Consider the following 17,346-nt stretch of genomic DNA (forward strand, 5'->3'; position numbering starts at 1 on the left):
TGCTCAGAACATCTAAAGCTCTGCGTGCGGTCCAAATAGGTACGCAAAGCACGCACTTCAAGGTGAAGGGGGACAACCTCCCCTCCACCCTCTCCTGCAGGAATAGAAGCACTGACCGAACTGCACATCTCTGCAGGTCTTCGGTTCGGGAAGAAAACCAATTCACGAACAAGCGCAACTTTAGTGTGTAGAGTTGCCTGGTGGAGGGAGCTCTGACTTGGTTGATCGTGTCTACGACAGCAGGTGGTAGACACACTAGATCTTCTGCATCCCGTCCAGGGTCCAGACGTGGAGGTTCCAGAGGTCTGAGTGCAGACCCGTCCCTGAGAAAGAAGGTCCTTCCTCAGGGGAATTTTCCAGGTGTGGGTGGGCCAGAAGGGGGCCACCAGGATGACCTGTTCCTCGTCCTCCCTGATCTTGCACTGCACCGATGCAAGAAGGCTCACTGTGGGAAATGCGTACTTGCACAGCCCCCAGAGCCAGCTGTGTGCCAGCGCGTCTGTCCTGAGGGGGCTTCCTGTCAGGGAGTAGCAGAGCGGGCAGTGGGAGTTGTCTTGGGAGGCAAAGAGATCTATCTGTGCATTGCTAAATCGGTCTCATATGAGATGGACCACCTGGGGGCGGAGCCTCCACTCTCCGCTGGGCGAAACCTGTCACGGCAGCGCATCCTCCGTCATGTTGCGTTTGGCAGGGATGTGAGTGGTGAGCAGCGACTTGAGTCGCAGCTGGCTCCAAAGGAGGAGATGGCGGGCGTAATTCTCAAGAGTGGGCCAGGATGAGCCAGTTGTCGAGGTAGTTGAGTACCCGGGCAAGAGCGACCTCTGCAACCTTCATGAGGACGTGAGGGGACAGGGACAGGCCGAAGGGGAGGACCTTGAACTGATACGCCTGGCTGTCGAACACAAACCGCAAAAAGGGTCAGTGTCGCGGCAGAATGGAGACATGGAAGTTCACGTCCTTCAGGTCTACTGCCGTGAAGCAATCTAGCTGTCGAACGCAGGTGAGAATCTGTTTCTGCGTGAGCATTTTCAACGGGAGTCTGTGCAAAACATGTGAGAAATTGCCTCTGTTGGGCAAAGTCGTCAACGGTGTCACCGAAGAGGCCAAACTGGGAGACAGGGGCATTGAGAAATTTAGCCTTGTCAACGTCGCACATCTCGACCATGTTCAGCCAAAGGTGGCGCTCCTGGACCACGAGGGTGGCCATCACCCGCCCGAGTGCCTGCGCTGTGACCTTTGTGGCTCTGAAAGCAAGGTCGGTGGCAGAGCGCAGTTCCTGCAGCACATCGGGATCGGGACTACACAGGTGCAGATCTTTAAGTGCCTTGGCTTGATGGGCATTCTGGGCAGAGGTGGCCTGTCCGGCGGCGCTGTAGGCTTTGGAGGTCAGTGATGACGTCGTCCTACAGGCTCTAGAGGGGAGTACCGGGCGGTCCCGCCAGGTGGCGGCGTTCTCTGGGCACAGATGGATCGCAACCGCCCTATCCACTTGGGGGACTTCCGTGTACCCGTGGGCCGCTCCACCATCCAGGGTAGTGAGAGTGGATGAGCGAGGGGGTCGTTTAAGGGCAGTAAAAGGTGGGGTTCCAGGGGGGTTCCAGTCCAAGCTCACATTCACGACAGCCCGGGAAAGCACACACATATATATATATATATAAAACTACACACTTTAAACACTGTGGATTTCTTTAAAACATTTTTCACACATATTTTTTAAACTTAACTGTCATGAAAATAAATGCCTAAAATAGGTTATATTATCTTTAACCATTATATACATTTTTGGTAACACTTTACAATATGGTTCCATTTCATTATTTAACAACATTAGGTTGTATGAACTAATACTGAACAATACTTTGACAGCATTTATTAATCTTAGTTAATTTCAACATAAAGTTATTAATTTTAAAATCCAAAGATGTATTAATTAGCATTAGTTAATACACTATAAAGTAACGTGAACTAACAAAGAACAATTGTATTTTTATTAACAGATATTAACAACGATTAATAAATGCTGTAAAAAAATATAATGTCCATTGCAAGTTCATGATACCTAATGCATTACTAATGTTAACAAATGGATCTTTTTGTAAAATGTTAACATTTCTTCTTTCTTTCTTTCTTTCTTTCTTTCTTTCTTTCTTTCTTTTGATTTGGGGAGAAATTTGAGATTCACCACTGTTTGCTCTTTTATCTTCTGTGCTCAATTTCTGTTGTACCAAATCAATTTGATCTTCTCAATTTAAAGCATCTTTGATCCCCAAAATAATTAAAATAATAATATAAAAAATACTACTACTACTACTACTACTACTACTACTACTAATAAAACTACTAATTTGTCCCTAACCAGGATCAAGTGCAGCTGAGCTGTCTATTCAGTGCACTGCAGAAGGCATTATGCTTCAGTGCCATATGAAATACCACACAGAGGAGATGAATATCCAGTGGAAACAGAAGTAAGCACACAATCCACTCTCAAACATAAAATGAGGCAAATACCCGTGCTAATAAAATGCACATTCTTTTTTATGTACGGTGGCATAACAACGGCATGTGTACTGCATGCATAATTATCCGATTTTGATTTATAATTATGTTGCTTAAGAGTGAGGTGTATAAAATGAATGATTTTTGAAAATGACAGGAACGGAATATGCCTTGTTCTTTGCTCTGTTGTCGACACAAAACAAATCATTGTGATTTGTAGTTAGCTAATGCTCTGCCCTGGAGGTGATGCAGTAGCATGTGAAATACGAACGCTGTGAGAAAAGCCTCTTCCTGCACGCATCGGTTCGCAAATCCCTGTATTAGCATTTTGAAGTGCTACTTTGGGTCTGTCCTCCCCCCCGGTGCATGTTCTGAATCACACACAGAGAAGGCATTAATGCCGGGGGAATTGGACATTCAATGGCAACACAAAAAGTAAACACCCGCCGTGTCTAATTTTACCCCAGGGACATGCTAATTTGATGCACCCACTTTAAAAAAAAAGTGGTATGTTTAACATTTTGAGAGCATTTAATCTCTTTGGGAAAATGAAAAAACAATTGAGCTTAAAAAGGGTTTGGATTTGGAATAGAGTAAAAAACACATTTATTTTCTTCATAGAGAAATAGATTTTTAATGACATTAGCACAAATGCATAACCCTTCCCAAACTGACCTGCCATGAGCTCAGAGATTGTTAATTGATTAAATGATTCTGTACTAGCCACAAGTATTTCAACTGTTATTTCAACTTTCTATAAAAAAATATTTAAATGGAGAATCTCAGTAAAGAACTGCATTGCCCATAATGCTAAAGCGGTATCTACCAATGACAGAAGTTGCTGTTATCATTGAAACGGAAACAGCAGCAAAAACACTCTGTGACACATTAAGCATTGTGAATTACATAATACAGTCGATCTCCCAAAACACTATTGTATATCTGTAAATGGGTGAACTTTTACAGGACAAGTCTCAGTGGCCTCCACTTCTGAGACCGTCAATCCGTGCATCTTATCACATGGCTCGTTGTGCATGACACCACTGAGACTCACAGCACGTGGAGGCTCATGCTACCCTCCGCCATCCACACACAACTCACCACATGCCAAATTGAAAGCAAGAACCACTAATCATGACCACGAGGAGGTTAGACTATGTAACTCTCTACCCTCCCTAGCAACCAGGCCAGTTTGGTTGCTTAAGAGACCTGGCTGGAGTCACACCCTGGATTCAAACTCATGACTCCAGGGGTGGTAGTCAGCATCAATACTCGCTGAGCTACCCAGGCCACCGACAGTTTTGTAGTTTTGTCTTTTTTGTTGTTGTGATTTTTAACTACTTTTTGTTTGGAATCAAATTATGTGATTTATCTCAGATTTGGTTGGTTTCGTTCATGGCTTGAAACTATATTTATTAAAGAGTTGTTTGAAATGCCTATGGAGAAAATTCCAGAACCAACATGGCTGAAAAAGTGGGCAGTCACTGTTGTGCTCTATTGAACGTGCCTTTTATTGCATGTGCTGTGCTGGTTTTGTCATGCCTTACATGTCTCCTAATGATTAAATGCAGCACATGACAATACTTTGCTCTTTGTTCTTAAAGGGAATCTAAAATCACAGCATCAGAGAGGATGCGAATTGGTGGGAATTCATTGATGGCAACTTTGGAGATAGTTGAGCCTACTGATAAGGAAAAAGGGATGTACACCATTGAGATTGTGGAACCTGAGAAGACACACACTCGTACACTTGACCTTTCTGGACCAGGTAAGGTTGTCCAGAGATTGTCTTCTAACTGGTCATTCCCTAATCTGTTAAAATCTTGAAGTGTTTAAAGGAATGGTGAATCAAAATGCAAAATCTTTTATATCGTTCCAAACTCTTATGACTTTCTTGAGGATGTCAAGGTTTTAGCTGAAAAATTACTTAAATTTCATGTGCCTTCAGAAGGCTTGAACTATAATGCGCTAATCACACAGACTACATTTGTGATGCCTTTATTTCCTTTTTTATGCTTTGATGTGAGGCACTATGAACTGTCATTGTATTAAGACGGATTGGGATATTCATTAAAAGTTCCTTTTGTGTTCCGCATAAGAAAGAAAGTCTACACATTGAGCTACAATGATGCCATTACTGAAGGATATATTAATGGGCATTTATAGGACTTGACAATAAACCTGCGGTTGTGTGAACTCAAAGCATTGTATCTCATTCCACATGCAAAGTGGGCATTTACAAAGAAGTTTTCAAGGCACCTCAGCAACAAACTGCCTGTTTAATTCGAAGAGTCAAAGTGAGGGTGGAAAAATGATCATAAATAAACTACATAATGACTGTTTTGGCACAAAATAAAAAAGTTAAACCCAATTAAATTTGGAGTAAATTTGAAGTTCATGAAAGTTCAACACCTCTGAAATAGTTCTCCAAATCACCTCTATTATCAGCGTTAATGACAAGCACAAAATCAATGCTGGAGGCAGCTAAAAGAATGTCATGAGAGACAGCTCACCTTTTGCTTAAAGAGATTATCAAAATAACAAAAAAAGAAAACGAGCGTTGCACCAAATTTGTTATAACTTACATGGGCGTCTTACATGGGCCTGTTCCAAGATTATCCTGTTGACATTGAATAGAGCTGTATATAATTGAAAGTAAAGGCATTGTTGCAGCGGCACACAAAGGCCGTGTATTTAGGGAAATCAAGGGATGAAACTACGCTGTTATAGTATCAAAGGTATACAACGATACAGATACTGGCAGATAGACAACAGACTGTTTGATGACAAACATAATCAAGGGCTGGTGTGTGACGGGTCATGCGATTTGCCGAATGGGGACAGTCATGAATAGGGGAAGAAGAGCTATTTCCAGCAATGCAGAAAAACAATGCTATTAAAATAATGAGAGACGATTTTCTTTTTATGCCATATGCCTCCGGGACAAGAAGTGGAGAGTAGAGAGAGCCTGCGCAGTTTTCCTTTTTTTAAATTGTATTTTGGTGTTATGTGCTTTAAATTTAATTCTTTTTTTTTTTCTGTGTTTTCCCCTCATAGTCTATGAGAAGGCCTACGCAGAATTCCAGAGACTCAAGTAAGAGAATTGTTGCATCTAAAGCCACCCCATATGGCATTTGTTTGTATGTTTTTTATATATACAAAAATTGACAAAAATGTATCAGGGAAATATTGCTAATATATATTTTAAAACATATTTATATAAATATGTAGAACATTTTTACTGATGTATTTTGACCATTTCGTATTTATTTTAAAATCAATATATATTAATATGTTGTCCAAAATATATTTAAAAATACATTTCAGAATAAAACTGTAAAGCAGTTCCATCGAAAGGAGCAGGCGAGAAACGGCTTGACAATATAAATAATAGTTTGATGAAGAAATAAACACAAACACATACATAGGACGGACAGCTGCCCGTAAACTTTCTCTCTCTGTCGCACCACCGTCCGCAGTCGACCTTTATCCCTCTCGGAGGCTTGATTAGCCTGATAAGTGACCGGGTGTGTAAAAACACGACCCAGCGTTTTATTGACTTTTCCCACTGTTTTGACTGTTTTTGGTAGATTATATCTACTCATCTACATCTATTAATGCGGCAGATGCTTAAAGACCCCATAAAATGGTTTGACAAATGCAGTGAGTTTTTCAGTGGTCTGTACAATTAATATACTAATACAATTATTAAAAATCAGTTATTCAAGTTTTATTTGATTATTATTCACATAGCTGGAAATAAGGAAATACATATTCTGTGGTGGTGAGGGCAAATGCCCAGTCAAGGAAATTCCGTGGTGTTGCCGAACCATTATCTTGATATTAATTTTTATAGTAGTAAAAATTTATCATATCAAATATATCATTAAGAAATATGATATTTTATCAAAATCGTAGTAGTAGTAAATTTTATTAGTAAATAAAACAAATATAAAAATATATAAATATAAAATAGCATTATATCATTTGTATAACAATAAAACAATTTTGGCCACACTCTTCTGTGTACTAATACATTTAAAACTGTGCTAATGAATATTTAAACCTTAAAAGGTAAGCGTACAGCTCTGCATTGTTGGCACCATGGTTTGAATATTCAATTAAAACATTTTAACTTTTCATATAATATTATAAAATAAATCAATGTATATGTTGCTACAGTTGTGGCCAAAGTATTGGCACTCTTGGTAAATATGAGAAAACAAAAAAATCTGTGTCAAATATTTTTCTTCAAAACACATAAGCCATTTACTGGCACGCTTAGAAATTGTTATGATTAAAACATGTCTGAAGTACTGTATATTCCCAATCATATTTTATTAAATTTTTTAGTACACCTGGGTGACTAGGAACATGAAAATGTTCTCCCATTACTTCCTGTTTCATAGGGGTATAAATATGAGGTAACGCAGGCCAAATTCCTTTATTCATCCCTCACAATGGGTAAGACCAAAGAATAAAGTTCTGATGTGTGGAAAACTGGTGTTGAGCTTCACAAAATGGGAAAGGGCTATAAGAAAATAGCTAAAGCATTAAAAATACCCATTTCAACCATCAGGGCAATACTTAAGAAGTTCCAATCAATTGGAGATGTTAAGAATTGACCTGGAAAAGGACATTTGTATATATTGTCTTCACGCACAGTGAGGAGGATGGTTCAAGTGGCCAAAAATTCTCCAAGGATCAAAACTGGAGAATTGCAGAAATTAGTTGGGTCTCGGGGTCAGAAGGTCTACAAAACTACAATCAGAAATCCCTTACATCACAATAAGTTGTTTGGAAGGGTTTTAAAAAAAAAAAGCCTCTGCTATCATCCAACAACAAACTCAAGTCTTCAGTTTGCCAGACACTACTGGATCTTCAAGTGGGACCAGGTTTATGGTCAGATAAAACAAAAATACAGCTTTTTGGCAGCAGACACTAGAGATGGGTATGGAGCACACAGAGAGGTAGCAAATAACAACAGATAACAATATAAACCTGACTGCCTCTGTCAGAAAGAATAAAATGGTCAGTGGTTGGATCTTCCAGCAGAAATCAACACAAAAATGGTTCACTGACCACAAAATCAAGGTTCTGCCATGGTCATCCCAGTCTCCTCACCTGAACCTCATAGAAAACCTGTGGGGAGAACTGATGAGGAGAGTCCACCATGTGGACCTCAACATTTGAAGGATCTGGAGAGATTCTGTATGAGGAATGTCTCAGATCACAGATCTCATTAGGCATTATAGGAGAAGACTCAGAGCTGTTTTCTTGGAAAGGGAGGTTGCACAATGTATTGAATAAATGGGTGCCAATAATTGTGCCACACATACATTTAAAAAAAATTATTTGTTTTTTGATAAAACTTATGTTGCTTTTGCAAATGTTTGATATACATTAGAGGATAGATTTGTATGAATACTTTGAATGAACAATCAAAAGGATAAAGACATATTTTTCACAGCCTTGTTTGCTCATATTTACCAAGGGTGCCAATATTTTTGGCCACAACTGTACTTTACACTCACATAAAAGATCTTTAGGAAGTTACGTTTGTTCTAGTTCTATGTGTATCTAAAATGTACGTAGATATCAGAAATGAATTTTCTTGCCTTTCAAAATTGAAATTAAAAAGTAAATACTATATGTTTTGCTGTATGGGAGAAGTGTCACCACATCCTCAGTATTTAGCAATGCAAAGCATGTGTGCTGCATGTCAGTGTTTGGGTAAAATATGAAGGTCTGCTAATGAACTCAATAATAATGTTGTTCTTCTCTTGCCCTTCAGAGTTGAAGCATATGCTGAAAAGAGTAAGTATGCTCAATCACTCCCAACTCTCTGGGGGCCTTCATTGATATGTAATTATGTTCCTGAATTTAACTTCATAATGTTTTCATTTTCAGAACGTGGGAAAGTTGTTGGTGGTCTTCCTGACGTTGTAACGATCATGGAAAAGAAGGTTTGTTTTAAGCTCAGCATGTGTCTTATCATAGTGAAAAATACATAAAAATGCATAAAGGAAAAGGATAATGATCTGATGATTTTTGAAGAAAATCATGTTCAATACTCACCACCAAAATGGGAATATGACATGAAATAGTTTTTAATCAGCATTTTGCTAATTATTTTATAATTATTATTTATGCTGCTTTAATTACCTCATATTAATTAAGAGACTATTATGGAATACTTGCACTTTTAGAAATTAATTTGTCAAGCTGCAGGATCATTTAAAATGAACTAGTGAAGACAAAGTGGTGAAATAATAGCTTCAGGACCTATGATTGATATTTTCCTTTTTACATTCCTATAAATTATTAAAAAAAAAACATAATGATTAAAAAAGTTTGTTGTGCTTTATAATCCTGCAGTAACACACTGACAGAGTGATTGATGTATGTCCAAATCTGAACACAAGTGGTCACAGGAGACGCATTTAAGTGTAAACGGTGATGTGCATCATCTGACTACATGTGATAGGATCACCCGAGTACTTATCTTAATACTATCTTAATACCAGGTGGAAACGGGGCCAAAAGGACAATTTAGACAAATTTACAGTTCAAATAATTCATATTTTATATTTCTGCTTGTAAACCCTCCAGAATGCTTGCTCATAGACTTCCAGTGTAATTGCCAGTCTGTAACGGTCTAAAATGCATTCATGGAATTCATGCTCTTAGAGAAATATTGTAATTTCAAAAGGACAATTTAGACAACTTTACAGCTCATAAAATACATGTTTTTACAAAAGAAGTGCTTTCGCAAATATACAAGTTTCACATTTCTGCTTTTAATCCCCCCAGAATTTTGTCCCCATAGACTTCCATTTTAAGTGCCAGAATGTATCGGTCTGTAATGTATAACCAGAAGTTCCAGCTCCTAGAAAAATAGTACTACCTTAAAAAAGACAATTTAGACAACTTTGGAGCTCAATTTATAAATGTGCAAAAGAGTGCTTTCACAAATATACAAGCTTCCAATTTTGCTTTTAAACCCTCTATCATACTGGCCCCATAGACTTCCATTGTAAGTTCCAGAATGTAACTGTATGTAGTGCATAACCAGAGGTTCATGCCCCTAGAAATGTAGTCCCACTTTAAAAGGGATGAATTAGACAACTTTACAGCTCAAATAATAAAAGTCACGGGCACATATGAGCTTTAAATTTCGGCTTAAACCCTTCGTTAAACTAGCCCTAAAAACTTACTGAATACTGTAAGTGCCTTACTGTAACAGCAAATTATTATAATGTTTTTTAAACACCACAGATTAGGGGACAAGTCTAAATTATTTTCTGGGATCATCAAAATGTTTACCATAATTGCTGTGAATAGAGCTTAACTTGTATTGAAACATTCTTGAAATCGTCCTTGTAGCACTGCAGCCGTTGCATGAGTGATCTGTAGTGCTTCGGGCATACATGCTGGTGAGTGTTGTTCCATGGTTCTCCTCTTGAGCCTTGGGAGTGTGTGCTGGAGGGTGTCATACTCCTCCACTTCTTGAGATCCATGTCCATTGTCTATTCCCTCATAATCCCTTGCTGGGAAACAGTATGAAACCAGCTCAGGGAATATGCTCCATTCTGCCTGTGAAAGGATAGTGGTGAGATTAAGATTCGTCTGAATAATTCATTCTGGAAATACCCAACATCCTTTTCTCTTTGAGATCAAATAAACAAAGCAGATCACTGGCTCTCAGATACATTACAGGCAGGATGAGGTGAACCCATTTGGGAGAGGAGACCTTTCACATGAGCTGCAGAGGTCATGTACACTGTGGTTTTCCAGTGAGAGCTCCCGCAGGGGTTACAGCATACTGTTTTTATTACTTTTTAGAGAGCCATTCCCTTCCACAAAAAGCCACATGAGCCACCTTTTGCAGAATATAAGCAAAGTAAATCTGAAAACAGAGGATTATTAAAGTAGTTGTCATGGAGAAGCTCTTAATACTTTTAAAGAGTGTCAATAAAAAAATTGTTAAAGGGCTCATTTTTTATTTTATTCAGTTTTTCTAAATAATAATAAAAAATGTGCCCATAATTAATCATTTTGATTTTCATCTCTATTTCACTGTCACTGTGCCTTTAAGACTTTTTACGTAACTGTCAATCTTACATGTATATATGTGGTCATTATTTTCAGATCAGACGGTTATTTTCTTTTAAAGCCGCTAGTAACCTGCAAAGTTTAAACTCTTGTTTAAGCGCAGTGATTCATGCTTCACTGCTGCCGGTATGCATACAGCACGGATTAGCGTTTACACACCTCAAATACGATGTGGACACATGTATTTTTGAGAACATTTGTAAGTGGTTTCTGTGATCAGATCACAAAATGTTTTAGACCCCATTTAGACCTGTATTTAGGGCTCACCACATGTGCACACCGCATCTTAAAGGGAGAGTTCACCCAAAAATGAAAATTTTACCCTCATGCCATCCCTGATGTCCCTCAATGACTTCTTTTCTTCAGCAGAACACATTTGAATAAAAATAGAAAAATATCTCAGCTCAGCAGGTCTTTTTAATGGAAGTGGATGGTAACACGATTTTTGATGCTCCAAAAAGCACAAGCAATCAGCATTAATGTCATCCACATGACTCCAGTGGTTGAAATAATGTCTTATAAAGTGATATGATCGATTGTGGTGTGAAAAAGATAAATATCTAAGTACTTTTTAACTATAAACCATTGTGTCCGGTAAGCAGCAGTATGCACGTTCACAAGAGGGCATGCTGTCATGAAAGCAAAAAGGGGCATCAAGAAAATTGGAAATTCATTCTGAAGTTCAAGATTTTGAAATTAAATTTGTAATAAATAAAACTAAATAAAACACCAACGACAACAACTGTTGAAGTACAAAAATCACTTTTGATCCCCACTGTATGTTTAAAGGGTTCCCACTCTTTTTGACCAATGAATTTTGATGACTTTCCAAGCTGGTTATGATTATTGGACAAGGATTTTTAACACATTTATAGCAATTGCACTCACAAAGAGCAATTTCTAGCCAAATAATTTTTTTAAGCTATTTTAGAAAATATATCCACTATAGACATATCCATGACTTCAATATCAAGGACTTTTACAAGAAGAAGAAGAAGAAGAAGAAGAAGAAGAAGAAGAAGAAGACGAAGAAAAGCTCAAGGTCCCAAAACTATTGCAAAGCTCAAGGTCGATTTGCAATAAGTACATTACAGAAATACATTTCATAACATGATAAACAATACAAGATACATATCACACAAAAAAAGGGGGGTTAATGAAAGTGTAATGCAAATTTTCAGCTGGGTCTTGAAAGTGAATAGATAGGAAATATACCTTTTTCAGTTCTATAAATCCCAATTTATAAATTATCTTATATTTTTATGTTTTTCATGACTGACAGGAACTGTAAGAAAATCTTTCTTTCTCCTTGATCTTTATTTAGACCCTGAGCTTGACCTGCACAGTCTGCGGTGACCCTAAACCTCTGGTCAGCTGGTCAAAGAACGACCATGAAGTCGAGCCCAGCGATCAGTACGTCATCGCCTTAGACTCTGGCAAGTTCGCCAGCCTCACCATCAAAGGCGTGTCTCTCGAAGACTCCGGCAAGTACACCATGACCGTGCAGAACAAGTATGGTGGCGAGTCGGTGGACATCGTTGTCAGCGTGTACAAACACGGTGACAAGATTCCAGAAGCAAAACCCTGCATCTCGCCCATAAGAATCGTGCCTCCCACGGGTCCGATTGCAATTCCCACTTCCATGGCTGCCAGCCCTGCCCCTGCTTCTGCTTCCACCAAGTCAGCCCCAGCCCAGAATAGCAAATCACCCACCCCACCCCGTGGCATGAAATCCCCAACCCCTACCAGGAAGAAGTAACACCCTTGTGCTTTCCTCCCAATCACACTGACAGCATAGAAATTACTAGATTTGCATCTCCTAAAGGAAACAGCAATGCTTGCAAGGCATTAAAAGAATAGTGTCAACGTTTTAGGTAAGTTTAGGTTTTCAGTTTTGGTTCTGCATAAATGAAATGCCACATCAGAGCCGCCTCATTGCGGTAATGACACTCGGTATACGTCTTGTTTATATTGGCTGCAGGAATCTGCACATAGTTGCTGTTCTGTTATAAATGGTTAAAGGTAAAGTGTGTAATTCTACGTTAAAATACTTTCTTTAATTGCAGCAGAGTAAGAGAGACACCTATACAGTCAGTAAGTCATCTGAAGCTTGATACCCCCGAAAAGTGTAAACATTTTGACTCTTATCAATTGGCTCTGTTTGAGCGCCCTGACCAGCCTGATTTTGCAACAATGGCTGAATCAATGTCATGAGTATGGGGCGAAACTATCTGTTCATCCAATGAAAGAATGAGGTAGTGTTCGGAAAACCTGGTTTGAGGACTATCATTATGATGTGGCGACTGAATTACACACTTCACCTTTAAATATTTGAAAGGAAGACGACTTTATCACCATTCAGAATGCAAAGTAGATTCAAGAATGAAGATCAATCACATTCAGTGTTATGATGACATCATCACTGTCAGAAAGAGAGCATAAAAGTCTGGTTTCAGAAGTGAAATTCTCCATAGGGGAATAGATTTTTATCAATTACTTATTAACAATTAAAGACAGACTACCATTAGATCTGAAGTTGTTAATTGATGGTATATGTTTCTGTTGACACAATTAGTCCATGTTATTTCAAATATGAAAAAAAAAAATATATATATATATATATATATATATATATACTAACCTTGATCCTGAAGAGAAAGCACCACTAATTAGAAAATCACGGCCAACAAAGTGCACCAAAAGAGCTCTGCAGTGACTGTCGACTCCCATTACGCACTGTGAATTATGCAATCAAATTGGTCTCCCAAAAACTCTGAAAATACTTGTGTATTGTATATATCTGTATACTTCGCAATAAATGTAAAATACATCGATTCTATAATTACAATCAAAAACTTTAAATCAATAGTTTTATAGTGAGTAGTTTAGTACTATAGTAATAGTTTAGGTGAGTCTATCGTTTTTATTTCGACTAGGTCATTCGCACTGCTTCATGGGATTGTAGGTCATCCCCTCATTAAAAACTTTAAGCACACAAACAACTTTGTCTTTTTGTCCAATTTTCTAATATTTTTAGCTTCAAATCATAGTTTGTAATTTACCTTCATTTACCCATGAAATACCCATTTACCTTCACATGGCAAAATTCTCAGTGGTAATCTGGAAGAAGAACCACCCACAGAGAGGTCAATTCAGAGAGGTCAATGCCAAACAAAACAACATCTATTGGTCGACATGGCAAAATCATCTGTCAAAGTTCACAAAACTTGATCTGCACCAGAAATCAGCAAGGGGAAAGTCCATCACGCGAAATTCACGATCGCGCGGATTCTCATTAAGATTACTGTATTTTTCCCTGAATTTCACCGTGCGAAGGTAAATTTGACCACACAACTCTCTTATGAAATCTCCATGGAAAAAAAATGAATGGCAAAAATACGTCTTGAGCCACAACAGCTGAAAAAGTGGGCAGGCACTGTTGCGCTCTATTGGCTGCAGAAGTTTAAAAGTTAAAAGTTTAGAACAAACCCTAACCATAATGTTTGAGGAATATCAATATAGTGCTGCCTTGCAAGCATTGTTATTAAACTGTAGTGTGAGTCAGGTAAAAATGGAAATAATTTAAAAGTAGATAGCATTTTTCACCCAAGATGCATCTTCATGTCAAAATGAGCAACTGTCTAGTATGAAAGAGAGTGGGAAGCATGTGTTAGGGTGGGTGGGGCAAGTTAAATTAAGTGCTATGAGAAAATGTGTGAAACTGTTTGTCATCTGGATTGCCTAGGATGAGTGGGCCTCTAAAGAATTTGGTTCCCTCTCCCCAGAGGTGCATGGAGAAAAAGCTTTGAGGTTAGTTATCAGTTAAAAGTACATATCTGCTTTTAAAGGCATAGTTCACCTAAAAAATAAAATGATCTTATAGGTAGGAACCTGCAGACTTTAGCGACAACTAATCAAGGTCTCCAGGATTACTTAAAAAAATCAAGGGCAGGTGTTTTTGATTACGTTGAAGCTAAACTCTACAGGACAGTGGCACTCCAGGAGCAGGGTTCCCCAAACCTGCCCTAAACCTAACCAATAGTGCCCAAAAAAATAAATGCGACATGAAAAGCACATTTACTGAAGCAACCATGTAATTTTATTTCGGATTACGTGTCAATTTATGCTCTTCGCTGGGCTCAAATTGAGTTCTTTTGAGTCCAAAGTCCAACACACTATCAGGTGAGCTACTGTGCAAGCTAATCATACTGGAATAAGTGTGTAAATGTAGGTGAGTCTGTAATACAAGTGTTAAAATGTATAGCTTTTTCAAATGATGCTTTATGTTATGATATAGAAACACTTTGGTCTAAAGTAGTAGTGTGCCAGAAATAGAGTGCTGAAATAAAGTGTTTTTAAAGTCATAATTAGCTGTCGTACTCATGATTTCTTTGCAAGTAAATAAAACGCAGTTATTGTAGCACCTCTAGTGTGTTCACCTGGAGACTGTCGTGAAAGTTTGAACACGGCACGTAAAGTCAGTTTGTAAAAATTTAGTTATAGTAACTTTTATTCTATGAGACTAGGTTGATGCTATCTTATGGCTTCAGAACACTTGGAATATATTTCTCAAGTCAAAAGGACTGCTTTACAGTTCTTTTATGGTGTTATAATGACAAAACATTCTTTATTTGGGTGAACTATCCCTTCAAGAGCTGCTCTTTCAATTAACCAGTGGAACTCAAAGCTTTTGTTTTCTGGGTGGATGGATGGTCTGAGAGAGCAGGACCTCCACTTAACCCCCAGCGGCGTCCACACAAGCTCATCAGCACAATAGATAAATCTCCTCTCAACCTCAACTCTTTTTCCCCTGGTTTTGTGTTAATAAAAGCGGTAGAAATCACTTTTCTGTGTCTTTTCTGCATTTCCATCACACACAAGCACAAACGCACACACTGATAGTAAAATATGAATGCGATTAAAGAAGCCGGCCGATCTGAAACACATCAGCACTTTTCTTTGCCTCTTGGGCCAGTTATACTTGACAAATCATCGCATGTATATGGAACACCTAGATTGAGGTGCTTTGTGGCCAAACATGCACCAGCACTTCCTAATTCACCACAATTCCTGAGTTGCAATTCAGATTGCCTGGCAACTCTCCATACAGTACAGAACCCATTTTTGCTCTCATTTGAAATTACTCTCAATTCAATCAGAATGTGATTGGAATAATTAAAATGTAGGAAATTGAACTTGTTTTGATTATAAATGTGACTAATTAAAACATGAAAATTTAATCAGTGGAATTATTTGGTTTGAACTCGCACATTTCTATGGCAATTCACAATCTCAATAAAGTCACGAGGCTCATTGTGGTGATAAATAATGTTATCCAACAGAAGAGTATTGACTATACCAGCTTGGAAATGCCATTCCTGCATGATAGATTATCTACTCTGAATTCTAATAGATTGATATTGTTGTACTTCCTGTTGCTGACCAATGAGTGCTAGAACTACAAGCCTGACCACAAAGCATGAATCTTTAAGAAAGAACACCACATGGTGGCACTAGTGTCCTATTACGAAACCTCTGCAACCTTCTGTCACTGTAATGAAAGAAAAAAAAAGACACAACACCAGATAACAGGCCTCAGTTTTACACTTTGGCTGTTTGGAATAGCATACTAGACATACTGTGGACAGAACGGACATTTTCTCTAACCAGATGACCTACTACATCTGACCTACGATGTGCCAATATTTGATTAGTCTTCTATAAGATAAGACATTTTAACAACATTTAATTGAAATGCAAAATAACCACTTTAGTACAAAAACAAAAAAACAAAAAACATTTCTGGATACCACTCCATATGCAATGTGAATAAGGTAATTTAAGAACAGTGTAGCATATTACTGTTTGAAAGCTTACTGGGTAAACAAATGGAACCTTGTTGTAAAGTGTTACATGTTACTGTTTCACTATATTAAAATAATATTAGGCAGGATACAGTGTAAGCTAGTATTGCATTTCAAACATGCCACTGAATTGCCACTGAAAGGCAAACCACAAAACTATGCATCATGAACAAAATTTCTAAAAGAACAGAATGAAGATACAGTATTTATGATATTTCATATTACTTCATTTATACACATTTATATGCTATAAGTGTAGATGCAATACATAGTAATACATAGCAATATGTAAAATGCCACAAAGGGACTTCCATGAATACTGATGAGTGATTATCTTTGAATCAGAGTCAGCTACTCTTTCATGCTGAGGCACGCATGCTTAGAGCAGTTGCGTGTTTAACCACAATATGTTGTATTATACTTATAAACATATTAGTGTAGCTACATTGTAAAATTATCTTGATATTTTAAATTCCCTCAACCCAACCCCTTTTCTAAACCTAACCAATTATCATCAATATAATACAGGTAACAGACAGGTAAATTTAGTCACAATAATTGGATTTACTTCACAATATACTATAGATATTTATGAGCACATAACCCCACACCTAAACCTAACCAATTCTCAACAATATAAAATACATAACAAGCAGATACAAGAACAGTCACAATAATTGATTCCAATAAATGATAAAACTATAAAATTCACTATAAAATATTCCAAACCATACAAAAGCTTAATGTGAGGAACTGAGTGAATTCGCAGAGGGTAATTTACTGCACACAATGCTCTGGGTGGAGAGTTTGCTTTGAAATGTAAGTGTAAGCGTAGTTATAGCAGAAAGATCTTGGGATTCATTCTATAAGG

The 17,346-nt window shown here is 38.0% G+C and overlaps 1 pseudogene; it reads left to right on the forward strand.

The window, feature by feature from the left end:
- LOC127660894 (myomesin-2-like) overlaps window positions 1-15,454 on the forward strand; it is a 74,278-nt pseudogene extending 58,824 nt beyond the window's left edge.
- The last annotated feature ends 1,892 nt before the right edge of the window (window positions 15,455-17,346 follow it).

The sequence above is a fragment of the Xyrauchen texanus genome, chromosome 20, assembly GCF_025860055.1.
Source record: "Xyrauchen texanus isolate HMW12.3.18 chromosome 20, RBS_HiC_50CHRs, whole genome shotgun sequence".
In the NCBI taxonomy this organism is placed as follows: Eukaryota; Metazoa; Chordata; class Actinopteri; order Cypriniformes; family Catostomidae; genus Xyrauchen; species Xyrauchen texanus.